We start from the raw sequence: 22,914 nt of genomic DNA, 5'->3' as shown, positions 1-22,914 counted from the left end.
TGAGTCGTTCAGCCCGGCAGTTTAAAAGTATCTTACATACCGACATCATACGACATGTAGCACCAAATGGATTATTTTTCCGCTCATGAGATATTATCTGACTCCCTCTGGTGCATCTGAAATTGCAGCCTTGGGTTCCACAGGCCACCACTTTACCACCGATACACAGTAAGACATCGTCAGTGAAGAAACGAAACCTTGTACACTGTATCACAATGCACTTCTACTCATAATTTTACTTAAGAGGCGTCACGTCTCCCAGCCACATGTTGATATGCAGTCCATCAGAACAATGTTCGTTGTGTTCAATTTCCTATGCGAAATTGTACAGGAAAATGAACCTTATATACAGTATTCTGAATGTGTGAGTATATATTCGTCGCGCGCACACACATTCCTACAGTATGATAGGTGAGGTTCATTTTTCTTCACACATCAGAACAGGAAAGTGAACTCAATGAAAATTGTTCTGATGGACTGCATATCCATGCGAGTTAAGGTGGTGTGACCAGTACTAAGGAAAATAATGGATAGGTGAAGCATTGCCAGATACGAGGTTCGGATTCTTCAACGACGATGTACGAACTTAAACGCATACTGTAAATACACGGGAGATTTGCAATAATAGTAGTAACCGTACAGCAATGTTATATTCTACAAGGAAACAAAAGACACGATTCCTTAGTTTATCCAAAGAACTACTAAGTGCGTGCCTTAAGTGAAAATTAAACCTAGAGGTAAATCTGGGTTTGAGCCTTCGAGTGGAAATGCAATAACCTTGCCACTGAGTTACGAATACCCCCATTTCTTGAACAAGGACAAAACAAAATTCAGTAACGCCATTCGACTCAGAGTAACTCTCAAATTGTTACCAGATGATTCAAATTATTTTTTCTATAACATATGATCGTGGAACATGAATAATCTGCTGTTGAATATATAGGCCCTAGTTCTGATTGACACTATCATCATCATCATCATCATCATCGTCTTCTTCTTCTTCTTCTTCTTCTTCTTCTTCTTCTCATTCTACCCCTTTTCCCACAATTGTAGGGTTACTGGTGTGAACTGTGTTAAGCATGGCGTTTTGACACTGTTTTACGACTGGATGCCCTTCCTGACACGAACATTATTTGAAGGGATGTAATCACCATTACGTGTTACTGTGGTGGCTGGTAGTGTGGTGTGTTGTCTGAATGTGAAGAGGCGAGTGTCAGAAAACACCCAGTTCCCAAGCTAGATAGAATTGATCAGACGTGATTAAAATCCCTGAGTAGGCCAGGAATCGAACCCGGGACCCTATGGACATAAGGCATGAACGCTGACTATTCAGCCAAGAAGTCAGAATTTTTCTGTTTGATACTACCTGGTCATGATTTTTTTTACCATCTTATGACGTTTGCACCATTGTGCCAATATTGAACGTAGGTGGTGGTGGTGATTATCTCCTAGTGGTGTCACGGAATTAACCCACCTGAGCTGATCCCACGTAATCTCACAAGTGCTGAATTAATCGTATCTTGTTGACACATACACACGTGACAGAGAGGGACGGAGACAAACATGGGGATGGACAAGATGGGAATATGTATCTCAATATACGGGTTGTTTGAAAAATTCAGTCCAATAATTACGAGCCATGATTAAGAGTACCTGGACAACTAAACTTAGGACAGAAACCCACCTTGTAACTTACTATTCTCATATGAAGTCAACTCGAAGAATGTAACGTAACGTTATTTTTAAATAATAATAATATAGCTGCCATCCCCGGAGGCCCGGGTTCGATTCCCGGCTCTGCCAAAAATTTGAAAAATGGTACGAGGGCTGGAACTGAGTCTACCTAGAGTCGAAAGTTCAACTGACTAGAGGTTGGTTCGATTCCTACCTCAGCCAACCTCGAAGTGGTTTTCCGCAGTTTCCCACTTCTCCTCCAGGCAAATGCAGGGAAAGAACCAAAGGATACGGCCGCTTCCTTCCCTCCTCCTTGTCTCCCCTTTCCAATCTCCCCCCCCCCACAAGTCTTGTACAACATAGCAGGTGAGGCTGTCTGGGCGTGGTACTGGTCCTCCTCCACAGTAGTATTCCCCGACCCAAAGTCTCACGCTCCAGGACACTATCCTACAGGCGGTAGAGGTGAGCCCGTGGGAAAAACCAATCGCGGGAGGTAAACAGATTAAGAAAGGAATAATAATTATAATAATAATAATAATAATAATAATAATAATAATAATAATAATAATAATAATAATAATAATAATAATAATAATAATAATAATAATAATAATAATAATAATAATAATAATTTCATGGACATGTCTACAGGATGCATCATGCCAGATTGACCAACCAGCTTCTCGTTTACTGGCAAAAGAGGAAGATCAAGTCACCATGGTTGGTGTATGTAAACAAAGATCTTCAGGAATTGGGAGGAACAGAGAAAAGACCGGACATCTTTCAGGAGGATGTTTAAACAAAATGTACATGAAAAACCACCAAGAAGGGAAACAGGCACCCTCTGGACGAAGGTGACGAAAGACCACCACCAGCCAGAGAATGCACAATTACTGGACAAGTATAAAAACTTACCCCAAACGCAATAGTTGAATATTATGGTCTTTAGCCGGCCTACACGATACAAGAAGAATAGCGTGGGGCCTCCGAAGAGGTCTGGTGCAGGTCTTTCGAGTTGGCGCCGTATAGACAATCCGCGCGTCTATGAGGGTGGGGGACCTATCTATGATAAATTCTAATGATGAAAACGGCACACACACCCATCTCTCCGGCCATCGGAATTAACCAATGAAGGTTAAAATTCCCGAACCGAACTGGAATCGAAACCTAGACCCCTGGACCAAAGGCCAGCACGCTAACAATTTTGCCATGGAGCCGGACTAAAACTCGTGTCCTCGTCCCGAGGTGATGCAGCTATTTTCAGGCACACACCAATATTACGAATATCACTAAGAAATCATTCTCTGCACTGCACATGCTGCGTGGGTATAAATACTTATTTCCTGAAAAACTAAAGAAAATGCTGGTAGAAGCTCTGGTTTTCCCTCATATCGACTATTGTGACGTAATTTATAGAGACGCTGGGTGCAAGTTATTGAGCAGTTTACAACGTGGTCAAAGTGCATGTGTGAGATACGTCTGTAACCTATGGTACAATCGCCATGTGACTCCTTCATATAACCACCTATCTTGGCCCCGACTAGAAATCCGTCGCACTGTTCATACCCTATGCCATCTCCATAAAATCCTTCATTCTTCAGAGCCATTTTACTTCATATTTCAAATACCTAACTTCTTATCAGAGTCTTAACACCAGATATACTAATAATTCCATCCTTGCTCTACCTACCTATAGGTCTGCCATCTACGATAAATCATTCGCGGCAATTGCCTGCCGGGAGTGAAACCTCCTCCCTGAAAGTATCAGAGAGTTAAGCGCTATTCGCACTTTCAAGGAAGCACTGTGAAGACATTTTATGCACCAGTAAGGATCATCTGTAAACTTCATGCTGCTACTCACAATCATTCTATTGTCATGGATGTTGTGGTAGAAGATTAGTCTAAAATTCTAACCCGAACTGATTTCAAATGTTATTAAAATTTATGTACTACCCCTTTTTACATGTAGGATATTTAAGGATTTATCCTTTTATTATATCTAATATACTTCGTCTTAATTTAATCTTACCACTCCATTAATTTAATTAGTACTAAATATATTATTTTGATGATGACGATGATGCTTGTTGTTTAAAGGGGCCTAATATCGAGGTCATCGGCCCCAATCTATTATTGAAAAGTGATACAATGTAATACTCGTATATGTATTATTTCAGTACATGGTTAGATGGAAGAGAGGGCCTGAAGGCCTTAATCTTGCCAGGTATAATATAACTCACTCACTCACTCACTCACTCACTCATTGTATTAATAACTGATAGGTGAATACTATCAGGTGCTGAAAATTATATGTTAACTTTTTGAATGGTCGCTGCTGTGCTGATAGAGTATGAACATTACATTTTGATTGTGCAGTGCAACTTCAAGAAGTGGACGATCTTTCAAATAACTGTATAGCTCTTCTTCAGTGTATCTAAAGATAGTCGGATGAAGGAGGTGGAATATGATAGAACAAGAAAAGGGAACATTGAATATTATGGCAACAAAAAAAATCAGTTACTGACGGTTGGAACGCTAATAATAGAAAATATTGACACTAAAGTTTTTATCTTACAAAGAAGTTTACAATTTCTTTAATAGTTGAAGGGTACACGGGAAAAAAGGGGAATGTCAATGTAAACCAATAAATGAATACTCACTACCCATATATACCTTTTGGTCAGGAGAATAGTTTAAGACAATATGCTGTACAGTACCCAGGGGTAAATAACCTCTAGGACGATGCCTCCATTCCTGTAAGACTAACTCAGGGTTGGGCAGAGAGTGGGTTGGTTGTCGGTTGGGTCAGGATAAAAAGTCGAAGTTCTACTCTAAAATATCAATCAATGACAGAACATGGAGGTATAACACGAATGAAAAACAATCATAGGGGGTAAGATGGATTTATTGATAAATATCCCCGATCATATCACGAGAAAACAAGTAAATCAAGAAAAATAATTTGTAAAAAATGAACTCAAAATATTAGAAATAAGTCGAAACCAAATTTGACATCAAAATCAAGTTCAACAAAGGACATTATATACATCAAGACTGAGCTTCTTCTTATAGGCCAATGTTTATATTTTATGGCAACCAGTGTACGCAAACACTGACATGTGGTATTTCCGTATGGAGTTTCACACTATCGCATCCCAACGATACGGTTTCCAAAGTTAAGTTAATCCCGAGAGTCGCCGAAATTACAGTTAAATAAAAGTTACATTAAAAAGAAAAGTTACGACGAAAAGAAAAATAATTAAGACGCAATGGACGCTATGTAAGTTATGCAAAATACTAGGGGCAAATCCTACACTATATTTACAACAATTTAAATAATCAAACTAAACATATCTATATACATCGGATATTGAGTAAATTCTTAAATGCTACACAGATTCTAATGTGAAACCCGATTCTCTGCAAAAGATCTAGATAGAACTAGATAAACCATCAATACTTCAGCACTCGGACTGTTCCCTTTTAAAACAACGAGACAAGGTATACAATCACAAATAACGATGTAAAATATCATCCTGTGAGGGAAAACATATAAAGAACCCTTGATATCATGAAGAAAGCAATGGGCAACATTGCCTCCTTTTACTGCATTTGAGCGCTCAACAGCGCGGTCATCCGTCATGTACTTCCGGGTAGATTACGAGCTGAAAAGAAATGTTGAACTCAACACTATGCTAAAGACTGGATTTTGTCTCCCGAGGCCGCCACAAGGAAATATCGTCTCCTTCACACCTACAGATAAACACAGGCCAGAAACCAGCTTGCCATGAGATAACGCCTTTCGCCGGCTACACGGAAACTCACGTATATTCATTCCTTCTTAGCGTGCTTGGGCCATTTAACAACATCAGACTCAATAGTCTGGAATTAACACTGTCCATTCTGATCACAATATACACTCAGAAGACACTTAGCAGGCACACACATCTGCACAATATTCTTTCTCTTGTCAGGCATACAATCATCCTGCATCAATACATAATAATTCGGCATGCAATTTTTATCTCATTATTTCTCATAAATTCCGTTGGCCTTCCACATTATGAGACTCAGTTCGTGTCCTTTGCAGACCATCAGGCAAACAGAATCCAACTTAACTTCAAAGATCTTATTTTAACAACGACGTTTTGCAGCTCTTTCAATCAGCTTCTGTAAAATCATGCATCATGCAGAATAGCTATACCTGTCTCTCTGAATAACCGAAATAAAATGAACTAATACGTGTTTAACGTTGTATAAAGATGAACCTGTCAATCTAGCCCTTCTAGCATATAAATATAAAGAAAACTCGGAATATCCTATACTAAGTAACATATGTAGATAAACAACAACTAATCCTATCAATTCCTCATTCTCCCAAACATCTACTCATAAAGCAAAATGAAAATAAAATAAACATGCATTATTCTCGTATCCGAAACTATCATAATAACAAAATTAAACAAACACATGCCGTCAGACTTACTTTACATGAAGTTATAAATCCTATCTACACTGCCCTAGTACCTTAACATAATTTACATATCATGCCATAAATAACACATGCGCCTTAACTGAATCGACGACCCTCTAAATACCAGGATAGCAGCTTACATCCCCGCTAATTGAGGGATTTATTCCATGTTAATCACAGCATTAACATGTGGGAATGCACTTCCTTCTTCTACGGTTTTGGCCATCATCTTGCTGGAAAATAATTCACTGGAAACACAGAGGACTTTAGTTGACAATATCTTCACTGCTTAATGCTACGAGCCGAAATACCCTTTCTCTTTACAAGAACAGCTAAGCACACTGATATATTTTTAATACACACTTCACTTAAAGGGTAAAAATACAGTTTGAAAAGCAGCACACGGTTCGTTACGGAAGTTCCACGCGAAAACGCGCCCGTCGCGAAGTAGTGAAACAATAGCACGTTTCCACTACACTTGTTACACAGCGGTCACTAAACACCGTCTTTATCGATTGAAAGTAAACTCTGCTAAAATTATACTATTCCATTTATTCAAGTACATTAAAATCTTCCAACTGCACAATTTAAAGTATCATTGAGGACCAGTTACTGTTACTGGAATAACACCACGTTAACCACGATCACCAATCAGAGTTTGTGCTTCCGCACTATCCAAGCATTTAACACAGAGTGACGCTCTCCAGAGCTTGGGTTACTGAGGAGGCTTCGGTGACGCCATTAATGCTGGGGTTCCCGGGTGTCTGAACCAACCACCAATCAGAAAATTCGTCGTATATGATGACACAATACTTATTGTGATATATTTACAAAACACAGCTCAAACACTAGTAAATCTCTTCCACCAATTTTTATATTACATTTCCAAATATATCTGACTTCTGAAACTGTGGAAAACCGATTTCCTACAGAAACTGACTTTAGCAACTTAGCACGTTGGTCATTCTGGAATTAAGATTTGGCGCGGTGTAGCCTCCATGTTTCCCAAATCCTTAATTTCCCATTGGCTGAAATATATTGCTTGGTCAGCATCCAATACACGTGTCGATCCTTGCCAGCGCTTGGTTACACCATCCTTTCTCACGGTCATACGGAAATAGGAAGCAATATCCAGCGACTCACTGTCTTGCTCAACATCCGGTATCAACTATCTTGGGATACGATGCTTTAACATGTTAGACTGAATAAATTTTGCATATTGGGTCAAATAATACTCTAATTATTATTATGGGCCGGCAGGATACGGCTCAATACAACCAAGTAAAGGGAATTGTCACGGAAATATGACAAGTTTAAGAATAAATGTACAATTGATCAAAGGGGAATGTCACCACAGAACAAGGAAAAAAAAGGGGAAATGTCAGTTTGGTATGTGGCTGTAGCGATGGATTTCCAAAAGAATTTATGCAAACCTAATTTATCCACTAACGACGTGATTACCGTAGACAGCTCTCACTGTTCTCCTTCAATATTCATGTTTTGTCTAGTGGACACTCGTATTCTCTACATACTCAGAGACAGTTGCACATAAAGCAGCAGATGTAGTGTGTTCTGTGATACATCATATTATATATTGTGAACTTGGGGACGAGATAAAACACTTGACAATCTTCTGTGATTCTACATGTGGACAGAACAAGAATTGGACTGTTTTCAGATTTCTTCACTTTATAGTACATCATGCCAAACGCCTCGAGTCTGTGAAAATAGTATTTCCAATTCGTGGGCACTCGTACTTAGAGTGCGATAGAAACATGGTACTAATTAATCAGAAATTTGCAGCTGAAACGCCAGAAGACTGGGCGGATCTTTTTACAAGTGCCAGAAATAAGCCCTTCCCTTTCCATGTAATTGAAGTTTATCAACCAAAGATTCGTCTGTGGACCAAGATTTTATTCCCTTGTATACAAAAGTTTGCCCTTTTAAAACAAGACCTATAAGGGAACTTGTCATCTCCATCGAGCATCCACGATTCATGGAATACAGAGACAGTTAAAATTGCCATTGGGAACGACCTGTTGTAAATGCTCCAAAATATACTCCACACTTCCCAGAAACACCAGTTAGTGAGTTTGTTCTTCCAGAGGCATCTTATGAACGTAAGTGCAAGACTTAGTGTACATGAAGTTGCTCTACATTTGCAAACATGCTGGCAAGATTGAGATTTTAAATATGTAATTTATTTCTATTTCAGGTTTACATCCAATCTCTACAGCAAAATTTTCTGATCTGCGCGTCCTTAGATCATTTTGTGGACCAGAGGGAAGATTATTCATTGATACACTTCCTCACTATTAATTGACGGGTTATTTGTTAGGTTTTGTTAAAAGTGACATTCCCATTTATTTCCGTGATAGTGTGTTCATAAGACTGAAATTCCCCTTTATTTTCGTGACAAATGTGTACTTACTTCATATTACAATTTTTCAATTATAAAACTTAATTCTATATTTACATTATTATCTATTTACAATACCAATATATTAGGCTAACGTTACGTAATATAATAATTTATGTACATGTATTATTGTAGACAGTATTAAAGGTTGAAATTTTCAAATTTAATTATCTCAGTTCGTAGAAGATACGACTTCCCCCATTTTTCCCGTTTACCCTTCAATTACTGGGCCATTTATTATGAATCCCGTCCAGAAACAAACTTTTGATGTTTCATAAGTAAAATGTGTTCCATTTTCACATGATTCTCTTGAACAATTGTATTTCTAAACCCAAGTGACGAAGATAATTTTCAGTTTTCTCTGATTTGTAAAAACAAGTTCACTGATTAATTTGATAGGATTGGTACAGAATATGACAGATTTTAGTGATTTTCTTGGTTTATAATTCAGTGCTTCATTAGATGAGTATACATAATGCATTACATAAGTCATTTTTTCATTTTTGTCATTTATAATATAGTGTGTACATCTCTCTCAAACTACAAAATGGCGTATATACATAAATTATCATCGAATTTTCTAGCCTACGAGAAGAGAATGAACGAAAACTGTAGCTACGATATTCACACGGCTTCCATTACACACTCTAAGTAAACATTTATTCCCCTCAAAGATTGCATTAACAGAAATGAAGATATGTAACACATTTCAATCATAAATATCGCTTATTTCTGATCTAGGGGCTGCCTGACCAAGGGAGTAAAGGCGTGCTTGGCTCGCCCGGAGGGTCGTGGGTTCGAATTCCCGTCAGAAAGTCGTAAAATTATGAAACGAGATTTACAATTCCGAAGGTGCGTATGGTCCTGAGGTTCACTCAGTCAACACCAGAAATGAGTACCAGGTTAATTCCTAAGGTAAAAGTCGTCCCGGCATAGAGCTAACCACTGTAACCCATCAAAATATGTCGAGGTTACGGATAGTAAACTTCTACCCATTCCATGGCCTGTGCGGAGGTGACTTTTCTTTTTACCTTTTTTACAATTTCTCATTCCACGAAATTACTATTTATGCCAAAACCATCTATAAATATTCCAAAATGAATGCTGAGGAGAGTTTGGAGATATAGGAACGAATTTCGGAATTTCAACGTATTGAGGTAGGAAATTCGAACCCACCATAAGCAGCCCGAAATCGTCCTGCCTTACCCATCAGCCACTTTATGTTCTGTGTATATCATTGAATCTCATCTTTAAATTATATGTACACATGGGTTATTACATGTTCCTTCATCATCCAGAGAAATCCCAACATATCATCCAGTCATATCACAACCAACACAAGATTAATGTTCATATATTCACTTTGAGTATTGCTTTGATCTCTGAGTGCTCCAGTAATCCAGAAATGTTACAAGAGGAATTTAAATTATGCTTATCTTTTTTAATCTAGATCAGATGTATGGCAGGGTACCAAGGCAAAAATATTCCTCATTGTGAAGTGTAACGGACTCGATAATAGTTTATAAAAAAATACGCAGTTACCTCTGAGATGGAACGACCAGTTTCTTGGAACTTTCTATATCCTGAAAATATTACGGCTGCAGACGGATAGAACGAAAACCTTGAAAGTAAAGTGAAGGAAAGGAAAGAAACATTGGGAAGCGCTTATCTACGTTTAAATTTCAAGAGGAGCAAATAACCCAGTATCAGAAGAGGAAGTGGCAAGAATCCAGATTAAGGATGTTTACTAATATTCAGTCTTTCCAATTTCTCGGATAAGGGTTTCAGAATAATGGAGGCCTAAATTAAGAGCTAAGGACAGAGGAAGAGCATCTTGGTACTAATGGAAAGATATGGGTGGAGTTCTCGCTGCTCAAATCCAAGGTGTATTGCAGTATGTCAGTAGCACTCTAGGTTGTGTCTGGCCAGTCACTAGTATGGAAGAGAAAAGACTATGTAGACGATATGATAATGCTGAGATCATGGTTAAAGGGTTGGACCAACTCCGAAATAATAATAATAATAATAATAATAATAATAATAATAATAATAATAATAATAATAATAATAATAATAATAACTACTTTTACGGTTTTCAACTCCGAAATGAGAAAAATAATGGAATGATTGAAGAAATACCCATTATTAACAAAATGATGAAGACTCTACTTCTGTGGTGGGGAGGGGGAGGTTGAAAAGAGAAAAGAGAACCCATATCTTCATTGTAGCGGCAGAGGCTATCAAAGTTGAAGTTGATGGAAGATGACCTCGAGGAAGATAGAGACAACGGTAGATGGAAGCCATTAGTATAAGACGAATTGAATGAATCTGCAGACCTAACAGGTAGATAATAAAAGAAGGCGGAAATCGAAATCTGGGAATGCAGATCCTGTAATACCGATACAAGCCAAGAAGGAGAATTAAAAGTCTAAAATGAAGAAAATAAGAAGTTACTACAAACAATCAAAAGCATTTACTTGACCGAACGAATTGGTTACGCGGTTTGGGACATGTAGCTGAGGTTCGAAAACTGTTATCAGCAGCCATTCATAAGGTTTTCCATAGTTTCCCATTTCAACACTAGGCAAATGCTGAATCTGCGTCTTATTTAAGTCCGCGGTCGCTTCGTGCCCTATCCTAACGTCACCGTAAGACCTGTTTGAGGCGGTAAAACATTAAACGAATAGCAAGAAAGTATTTACTTTGTAAATAAAACTGAATTCCGAACTGATGTTAGAATTAATTCCAAGTTCCTGTTAGATATAGATTAAATATGGCTAAAATGATTATCTATGTATTATTTCTGATAACCTACATGTGGTATTTACTGAAAAGAATGATATATTCGGATAGAATTCACTTAGTGGACAATCTGTCAAATATTTGGCTTTTGATTTAGGATGAAAATATTATTATGGATAAAAAATTGCCCGCGTTGTCATATGTTAGATATTAAAAAACAATTTGTAATATGGAAAAGCAATACTTTAACCAGTTGTCACTTAATATGCTTATTAAATTGTCACATAATCATTATTTCAATTTCTACTATTTATCAGTTCCTATAATATACTGTTGCAGAATGAACAATTATTTCCCTCCCTTAGACGTACATATAAGAGTTTTTAGATCCAGCGGACTATGTTAGCAATGTCAAATAATCGGACTCTCACCTTTGAACTTTAAACGTTGGCTCTTATGGAGACTATTGTTGACATATAAGATTATGACTGCCCGCTTCCCAGCTCTGGATCTATCGAGCATGTAAACAATGTCACAGAGCCCACTCACCTACCTGCACGATTCCCTCACGCCTCTTCCTTCCCCTTCATCCCTTAGCCATACGGAACTCAAATTAACAATTTTATAAGACAGGTTAAAGAAAGTATTTATTTGGAGAACTATGATTTCAGCTACGGAAAGTGTCCTAGGTAGGTCTTTGTCTAGTGCTACTCCAACTACTGCTTCTACGCTATCATACACAAGTGGAGGATGCCATCATTGTCTGATGTCGGTTCACACTAACAAAAAGAAAATCAAGATGACCAGAGTGATAACAGTTCGTTGCAGATGTTCCAAAGCTATTATCTGTACCAACTGTGAGTGTATAAGTGGATGACTGAAAGAACTTTCGTAATTTTCTTGTGGTTAATGACTTGACTGTTACCAGTATACACCACACGTTTCATTATTAACTCTGTTGTTTGTGAATGAAGTATTTGTTAACTGATCAAAATACTCTAAGATTAGAGATAGTTTATATTTAAATCGATTAGAGTTGAAATAATTGCGTGTACATTTCCAACTTCCCTGACATGTGCAATTGACAGGTCTTAGCTTGGTATTTCTAGGGTTAAATCCATAAAACAGAGAGTACGCGAAGGATTATAGAATAGAGAGTTGTTATTTTTGAGAGGCAACCGTGATATCTGGTTATTTTCCTTTAGAATTTTATTACATTTTTCTGTTATTGTGTATTACTGTGTAAAATATATTATTATTTCTCATATAGTGCAAGGTTAATTTACTATTAATGGTCCTATGCGTAAACACTTGCCGAATTTATTTGTGCACAAAACACAAGATATGTTTACGTGTGGGTGTGTATTTTTCGTCAGTTCTGTCAAGTCGCTACTATAACGTCCCTACTAAATTCAATAAAAAACAACATGCAAATGGGACGTTTATTTTTGCTCTGCTGTGAGCGACGTTATGTCAACAAATACTCTCCACTAGTGCGCAATGCTTTATACGCCCATCTGGCAAGTCGCAGAATGACTCGTTTACTTCACGTATGAATCTGCAACTTTCGTAGTAGAAACAGTCCCGCTGCATAGGTAAAGCAGAATATTTGCCAGGCTATCGAGAATTTGGACAGAAAATCCCCTTCTCCAAAGCTCCTGTTACATTAGGCCACTCAAACAACAGCATTATGTGTATCTTAAACAATCGCTACAAATTGCGTACACATTGCGAAATTGCTGGAAAAAGGGGGGATTTGTTCACTCTTATTGGATTTCCAACATACAGAAGGTCCAATTGCCTTGATGTAATCAAAGCTCTAATAGAACGCATTTGCTTTTACCCACATGCTTTCACCGTTAGTGATGCGATGCCTGCTACACAGTGTACTGGGAAGAAGTAATTTTGACTGTTATTTTACAGAAGACTAATTGTTTTTCTTACAGAAAAGTTAATGCCATCCAGCGGAGATTACCGGTAGCAGAAAAGACTAAGAAAGATTCAACTTACAGCAATTTCCAGTCAGTTAAAGTTACCGTTGATAAGCTTTAGAGGATTCGGACATCATTGGTTATCGCAGATTATTTTCCCCCGGCTCGACTCTTTAAGGGTATTTGAAATGCAGGTCTTAGGTTGCCATCACACCACTGAAACCCGCTTTTATGATTTCCTTTCCCTCATTCTTACAGCGATCATTCCTTCATATATTTTTCATTTCAAGTTATATTCATCAGTCGAAGCCAAAGTCCGCGAAGTTATGCACCTTTTATAAGTCAACCACTACATGAACCATCACTCCTGACAGTTATTTCATTGCCGTGATGACTGAACAGCATTTCCACGTCAGTGACGTTCGTCATTGGTGGACTAAGTGAAAAAAATCTAAATTCTTGGCAGGTTCAAACGTGGCGCAGTCCGGTGGAATTTGAAGGTACACGAATACGTCAACCTTGTGCCGGTTGGTTTACTGGCACGTAATGGAACCCCACCAACTCGGCGTCTCCGAAAACCGTAAAAGTAATAAGTATGACGTAGAATACAATAACATTATTGTGTACTTATCACTAAGACTCGCAAGTTGAGGAAAAATCTTTTTCTTCTCGAATGTCCGAAGACGATGTAATTACTCCACTCATACATTTAAAAATATGAAAGTGAATTAAATGAAACACAATGATCATTTTCATGAAATACAATACTCAATCGTCGTACCATGTACTCACACTTAGTTCTTACCTGATTACTTACTCATACAATATTTGATGGGCGCCAGCTACAAAGTGCAGCAATAATAGAATGATAGTCTTGAATACCTCTAGGGTGTGGGGTAATAAGCTTACTTATACAGCATAACATACAGGTTCTGGGAAAAAGATATTGGCGTTCGGTTTCCCCACTACATTTGAGGTTATCTAATTTTACCGTGGAAATAAAACGATAAATTAATTTGATATAGAACAAAATGTGTTCCTTAAATTATGTCAAAAAATAGTAAGACTTTCTGCTATAAAACAGATGAGAATGTGAAATTATGACATTACAACTGAAAGAAATCAGACATTAAATCTGAATTCCTCTTGATCGGACATTTGAAAAGTATGCGAGATATTTATCCCTCTCTATTCACTTGACTGTACCTTCAACACTTTGAGTGTAATTACGACGTATTCCTTTGAGTTGGTATCTGCTGTAGGTGTCTCAAGCCTAATTTGGTGACGTATTATTTTTGTTTCACTGACGAGATATAGCATTGCTTGAAATTAGATTCACACTGCGAACACTTAATCCATATGGTGACTGGCGACTAAGTATCCATGTAACTGCTGCTTCTCCATCCAGATGACTGACGCTATAATATACGGTTAGCTTATATATGGCCATTAGCTGACACACCTACGCAATCTCCAAAAATAACAATGATTTCACACCCACCCAACTAAACGTGTTGCAGGTTGTTGTGAAAAAACTTAAGGCAGCTGTAGGTATATCCTAAAAATGAGCTCATCACTAAACGCACACAATGACAGAGCCATAACTCGACAGTTACAGCAGCAGTATTGCACAAGGTTGCATGTCAAAACTTATTTCACACAATATATCTATATCTGATATTATGCAGCAACTGTTACTTTACATGTCTTAAATGTTAATCTACACACACATATTTACATAACTAATTACAAGGAAGCGATAACCAATGCAGAATTGAATTGAACAATAATATTACAGACATGATAATAATAATAATAATAATAATAATAATACACATATCTTGTAACAGGCTTTTTTGCTATTTTGCTTTACGTCGTACCGACACAGATAGGTCTTATGGCGACGATGGGATAGGAAAGGCCTAGGAGTGGGAAGGAAGCGGCCGTGGCCTTAATCAAGGTACAGCCCCAGCATTTGCCTGGTGTGAAATTGGAAACCACGGAAAACCATCCTCAAGGCTGCCGACAGTGGGATTCGAACCAACTATCTCCCGGATGCTAACGGGATTTGAACCGTTACAACTAGACCCAACATAATATACTGTATGTTCATTCTGGGTCCTTGTTGGCCAGGAAATAGTGGGTTTTATTTGTCCTGTTTTGACTTTTTTCGGAGTTTTTTTACTTATTGGTCATTTTTAGTCACTTTTAGGCCTTAACGGCTTTTTTGCAACTTCACCTTCTTTCGACTACATTTTCACTGCTGATTCTCAATCCAAATCATCCGAATCCAGCAGCTCCTAACATCTTTTCTCTAGTGAATGGCGTATGGCTTTTAGTGCCGAGAGTGTCCGAGGACAAGTTCGGTTTGGCAGGTGCAGGTCTTTTTACTTGACTCCCGTAGGCGACCTGCGCTTCGTGATGAAGATGAAATGAGGATGAAGACAACAGATACACCCAGCCCCGTGCCAGCGAAATTAACCAATGATGGTTAAAATACCTGACACTGCCGGGAATCGAACCCGGGATCCCTGCGACCAAAGGCCAGCACGCTAACCATTTAGCCATGGAGCTAGACTTTTCTCTTGTAAACACATATATTTGAACCATATGAAAAAAAGAGATAAAATGAAATGAAATGAAATTGTACGAAACAAGTGCTTGAGAAAAGAACAGGTGTTTCAAAAGATGTTCAACGTAAGTGAAATATTGAAAGAGGAAAAATCTGATCGAGTGTTTTTGAAGAGGAAGATGAACATCCATTGTTGGGGAGAGAAGTTTCAGGGTGTTTCGCAACGTGTTGTAAGAACCTGGAGATGACTACTGTGATATACTGTAGTTCAAAGCCAACTGATGTAAGGTTCCCGAATTCCAATTTCTGAAACCCTAATGTGGCTAAACCAAATGTAATGCCAGTTATACTAATTTCAATTTATTCCTCCAGGATGTCCATTGCGCGTTCGCTGAATTCATTTTAGGTGGAAAAAATATTTCATTCTAAATACTGCAAGTATTTTTTAACAAACACGGAATTCCATTTTTTTAAATTATGTTGATCTTGAAATATGTACTGTCTAAGAGAGAAGTATTTCACTCATATATTTTTGCACTGTATGTTGCATACCACGGGAATTTTGCGTTTCAAAATTATATTCCTTCATTCAAATATTTCATTAAAATTATAAATTAATTTTGATCGCACGTTTAGGTCCCTTTTGTCAGTTTTTAGGTCCTTTTTGAATATTTTTAGGTTTTTGATAGGTCCTATTTAGACAGTTTATAGGCATAAGCTTTCGAGCCCTACGTATTACGTATGAATGATTGACAATATAGAGTTTCTATCATGTGTATTACATACAGTATTTAGATAGAACCGGTATATCCGTAGAAAATTGAAAAATTTTGAAATATTCAATAACCGTGTACGGGCATCCATGGGACACAAATATTTTAAGTTATATTTCGCGCTCTTTTATGAAGTATGGTTTTCCGTTACAGAGGGGAAATTTGACATAACTCGTATCCTGTACTTACACTAAAAATCTGAACTCGTTTATACCTCTGTCATCATAGTCCGTGCGGGAAGAGTATATCAGTCGTAAAAGGTAGGAAAATTATTTTCTATAAATATTGTCCTACACAAGTTGTAGATGGAACAGGTATATTCAGAAATATTTGGAAATTTCTCATAAATATGATTTTAAAAATCTGCATGACCCTTGTTATTAAGCGAAAGGTGCTAGTAAATCGAGTATAAGATGTGTGAAATCTTGCTTGCAGACATTTTATAACGTAGAATCATTCAAAAGTATAATAAGTTCATGGTATTGTATTAGTTCCTTGAAGGATAGATGTGATGTTTGTTATGGGTATCCACAGGGACAGTTTCTATATGGGAGGTGAAATATATTTTGATATTTTAAATATACAATAAGCTGTGCAATATAACAAATACTGTGGAACATACCCACAGCAATAATCACAACTTTCATGGCATGACAAAGATGTGGAATTTTGTAAAAAAAATTACGGTTTAGAATTATACATTCATGAGAATATCGAAATGTACTTAGCACAGAAAAAGGACTTAGATTAAATGTAATGACACCGCTGCGGACAACAAAATATTAACCATCTTGAGATGACGCACAAACTCGTTAACACTGTAAAGGTTATTCAGTCTTCGTGTGACAGCTGAATAGCCACGCTAGGTCATTCCTGACATTATAAGTTAAGTTTTTAAGCATATTCATTAGGTTTTAAAAGTTATGTTAACTTCCCTATTTGACTTCCTACATTCATTAGAGCACAACAGTCCTCTACATTTTAAAATCAAGACGACACAATTATGTGGATTTGAATATTGAAATTGGAATATTACCTGATGACAGAACTTCTTCTTCTTCTTCTTCTTCTTCTTCTTCTTCTTCTTCTTCTTCTTCTTCTTATTATTATTATTATTATTATTATTATTATTATTATTATTATTATTATTATTATTATCCTTTTCCCGCTCATGCGTATGTTTCTAGGTATAACGGGACTCGAACCGGCTAACCATGGTATTGAACCATAAGGTTGACGCCTTAACGGCCATGTTGATACAACTAAGAATCCTAAAATCGGTTTTGAATTAAAAATATTTTAATTAGGCTGACATAGACTGTTTTAAATTTTAAGAAATGTATCCTAATGCATATCACCATCTAAATACCTATGAAACGGCACACTACCTTTCGCTAGAGAAACACGCATCAAGAATGGCATCCGGCCAAAAAGCAGGGATTAATCTACATTGCCGACTCTAGGCGACTGAGAAAAGTCCATAAATTAAAAAGAACAACAAAGAACACCGTCAACACTTATTCAAGGTGAAGAGTCATATTTTCACATTTCTACAAGAAGATGGTACCAAGTATTCAACTTTAGAGATTGGGAGTAGGTTTTTTTTCTCCACGACAGGAGTAATACTTTAGTGAAGGGAGTTTTATAGGCTGTGAAATAATGTGGAAGTCACAATGACAAAAATTATAAATTCAGTCCGTCTAGTTCTGTGCTGAATTACTTAACCGAACATACTGGCCAAGTGCCAAAAAAATACACAAAGCTTAATTCTAAGGAGGATGTTTTAAGAATAAACGTTCATAAAATCAATGGGCGTGATTATATTTTCTCATTGTCTCAGTGTATTAAAATAATAATAGTAAGCAGAGGTTGCAGACGAAGGTGAAGCTGTCAGCTATCCATGGATTATTGTAAATAAATCATTAGGTAAACTAATAATTAGATTAACAGCATCTAATATATACTGACAAACATCTTAGAACTAGCAGTAAAGGATGTTAATTAAAAGCAAACAATTAAATTATTTAAGAATTTGTTCCTCGCAGTCAGCAGTAATTAAAAGGCAGCTGGATGGCTTCAAACTATTACATTACTTTTGATACCGAGGTCATAGACACAGGCCATCCAGTTTTAATAACATAAATGATAATGTTATTAATTTTACGTCACACTTACAGCTTTTATGGTTTCAAGATACGCCGAGGTGCCAGAATTTTATCCCAACGAATTTCTGTTAATAAATCGGCAAGAATCCGAGGTATTTCAGCCCCTATAAGTACCACCAAACTGAGCTGGAATCAAACCCAACAACCTGGATTCAGAAATGTGGTGTTCTACCGTCTATGCTGCTGAGCGCGACCAGACAGTTTTATGTGGAATTCGAACCACAGAGATGTCAGTTTTAATTTATAATAATAATAATAATAATAATAATAATAATAATAATAATAATAATAATAATAATAATAATAATAATAATAATAATAATAATAATAATTAACCGAAACTTTACCTAAATAGTTAGCAGTGAAGCCATCGGATCAGAGGGTCCCGGGTTCAATTACCGGCTGTGTAAGGATTTTGATCAAGTCTAATTAATTCTTCTGGCTTGGGGACTGGATTTTTGCGTTTGTCTCGACAAAATCCTCATCATATTCAGACACCACACTATCGACCAGTATTAACGAATAGTGCAACAGAGATTACTTCTATCCACACAGGGTTGGCGTCAGGAAGGGTATCCGGCCGTAAAACAGGGGTCAGGTCCACTTTTTAGACACAATTCGCAAACGCCACTCCGCAAGTCTGAGAGAAGTGGTAGTAAAAAGTATTATTGCTAGTATTATTCTTAGTATGTTATGGTTTTATTGCTTTGACTTCCCACTAACAATGTTTATGGTATTTGGAGGTGCCGAGGTGCCAGAAGGAGTGTTTTAACGTGCCGATAAATGTACCAGCACGAAGCTTTTTTTGAGCACCACCAGGCTGAGCCAAGATCGAAACTCCCAAGCTGTGCTCAGAAGGCCAGCGCTCTACGACCTGAACTACTCAGCCCTTTTATTTTCATTTTTAACCCCCACCACAATAACATTCAAACGGCTCTCGGATTGATGAGAAGCCCAGTGACAATGCTGGTCGACGGCATTCATTACTGCTCTACCCATATATAGCGCACAGCATTAGAAAATATTCATTACCTGTTGTGGATGAATTTATTTGGTTACCTGGCAGGGTTAATTTCCACTCCACTCCACTCCATGGTTATATTACAGCAACCACAACGCGTAGTAAAAGCCAGAGTTTATAGGACACTATATGTAGTTAATTTCATTCTGGCCACCTAATGAGCAGTTTACATCTCCCCTCTATGTTTATGTAATTTTCCTATTTTGCTCACATTGTAATAAATTGAATTATATTGTTGCTATGTAAAATGCAACATTTAACGTTCCCTATTTAATTTCACCTTTGAAGTTGTCTGTCACAGATGGCATCTCTTAGTGCTGGATGACGGGGTTGTTTTAATGGGGATTACAAGCAAACGCTCATACACTTTTAACTGTGAAATGGAATTGGCGTATGGCTTTTAGTGCCGGGAATGCCCAAGGACAAGTTCGGCTCGCCAGGTGCAGGTCTTTTTATTTGACACCCGTAGGCGACCTACGCGTCGTGACGAGGTTGAAATGATGGTGAAGACGTCATATACACTCAGGCCCCATGCCAGCGGAATTAACCAATAACGGTTAAAATTCCCGACTCTGCCGGGAATCGAACCCGGACCCCTGTGACAAAAGGCCAGTACGCTAAACATTTAGCCATGGAGCTGGACACTTAATTCTAATCGTAGGAGGTGGACGGATAGATGTGGTTCTTCTAGGAATACAAGTATCAGAAAATGAAAAATGTCTCGAAACTGGAATGCGACGGCTAAGGGTTCGCATCTCACTGATTTACTTTAGTATTTACCTTTTTTCATATGAGTTAGAAACTTGAAATTTGGCAAACGTATAGCTTCCAGCCTGTAAATAGCCGAAAAATTTCGAAACTGTTACACTGTTTATGCCTCAAAATATCTAAATGTCGGACGCAATCCTCCAGATCAGTTACAAACTAGGAATTTAGCAAACGTATAGCATTTAGCTTGTAATTGACGGAAAATTTTTCAAAATGTTCAAACGTTCAAAAGTCAAAATTATGGACGCATTAAAGTTCGTGCAGACTTGTTTGAGGTTTATTGTGGCTAAACCGTATGACGTAACAAACAGGGATGGCACAACCGGTACCAGATTTCAAGAGATCTTCAAGTTTCATCCAATACTTTATACCTTAGATATACCTAGAATTTTTATATCTAGGGCATATTTTGTACCTTTTCGCACGGTCTTAAATTTTCCCCTCCTAACCAACAACTTTTTGTAATACCACGATGGCTTCCTTCCCAGTTCTATCCTGCCATCGTCAAAGTTAGGAATGTAGCCTACCGAGCTCGACAGATGCAGTCGCTTAAGTGCGGCCAGTATCCAGTAATCGGGAGATAGTGGGTTCGAACCCCAATGTCAGCAGCCCTGAAAATGGTTTACCGTGGTTTCCCATTTTCACACCAGTCAAATGCTGGGGCTGTACCTTAATTAAGGCCACGGCCGCTTCCTTCCCACTCCTAGCCCTTTCCTATCCCATCGTCGCCATAAGACCTATCTGTATCGGTGCGACGTAAAGCAGCTTGTAAACAAGAGGAATGTTTTCTATATGACTTGCCCTAACTGATGACCATTTCTGTCTTGAATTATTACGTTTCTTCTGTACTTCCAAAATTCACGGTAGAATACAAATGGAGAGTGTCTCTTCAAGAGGTGCTGTTTCCAATTCCAAAAAATAAATCAGTACTTCGTCTACATGCATTACAGTAGTTGAATATTATCGATTGCCAAACCTGATCATAGGTACGTGTCATTTGACTTTTATTTTACGTTTCCTTTCGCTTTTCCCATAATTTTCTTATGGTGGAAATAGCACCTTTTGAACCTACACTCCCAAATGTTCAGATTAAATGTCCAAGTCAAGTCCATAATATTTAAGTGCAGAAGATGTATTAAATGCGGAATATGATAATCCCGTTAGCGCCCATTGATATCACTTGATATCAGCATGAACTTCAGGTGTTTGTCACGCTCACTGGCTCCTGGAAAAGAATATTAACTTCAGTATGTCAAAAGTGTAACGTAGGATTCCGTTAAGTTTCATTTACTAAAATATCACAATAGTCATTCACGAAACTTATCGAATGTCAGAACTGGTGAAAAGATATCTCCTTTCTCAAGCATAAAAGCAGTGTACGAACCCAGTAATACCGTCTTCTACCATTTCATATCCCTTACGTGGCATTTCTTCCTTAAGAACTGTACATGTGCACATTTGTAACAGGCAGTTGATAGAATACTTATTAGTAAAATTATATTTTATGAGCACTAATTCGTTTGCATCCTCACGCACTAACACTGCTCATTACACCGGGCTACATGTTCACACCTTCTGCTTTATGTTTGTAAAAATCCTTGTTAGTGTATTGTTGTTTTATAGTACACTAGCATGTACCCGTGGCTTCACCTGCGTTTATTAATTCAACAGCTAGATGTTTTTAGAAACATTGAATTAAAAACAGATTAAAATATTTATTAACACACATCGTTTATACATAAATTGCTCATCTATATATATAAAATAAGAGTTTTGTCTGTACATTGCTCAGAATTTGAAAAGAATGGTATTTCTGTATCGGTCATGTCCACGGTAACAAGGAAATGCACTTTTTACTTTTCCGCAATTTCTGTCTGTCTGTATGTATGAACACGCATCACTAGAAAACGGCTGAAGAGAATTTAATGAAAATCGGTATGCAAAGTCGGGGAATAAGTCGCTACAATCTAAGCCATAAATAATTTTATTTACGCTGATAGAAATGGTAGCTTAGGGGAAGGCCTAAAACTTAATTCTCAAATATTTACGGCATTAGTGGTTCCATCTCATTGAAAACCGGTATATAAAATCGGAGAATGAGTCACTACAATCTAGGCTATAAATCATTTTATTAACGATGAATGGAATGATAGTTTAGGGGAAGGCATAAAATTTAAGCCTCAAATATTTATATTATTAGTGGTCGTATCGATAAATACTACATAACCAAAGTTGTATAGAATTAAATTTCCGACCATTTATGTCTTACACGTTTTTGCCGTGCCGGCTATGATAACACAAATATTCATGATTTTGTATTTTTGTTGCTAAGTCCATATCGGTATATAGAGTCGGGGAATAAGATTCTACAGTCT

The sequence above is a fragment of the Anabrus simplex genome, chromosome 1 (genome assembly GCF_040414725.1).
Source record: "Anabrus simplex isolate iqAnaSimp1 chromosome 1, ASM4041472v1, whole genome shotgun sequence".
NCBI classification, from domain to species: Eukaryota; Metazoa; Arthropoda; class Insecta; order Orthoptera; family Tettigoniidae; genus Anabrus; species Anabrus simplex.
This window is presented reverse-complemented; position numbering follows the sequence as displayed.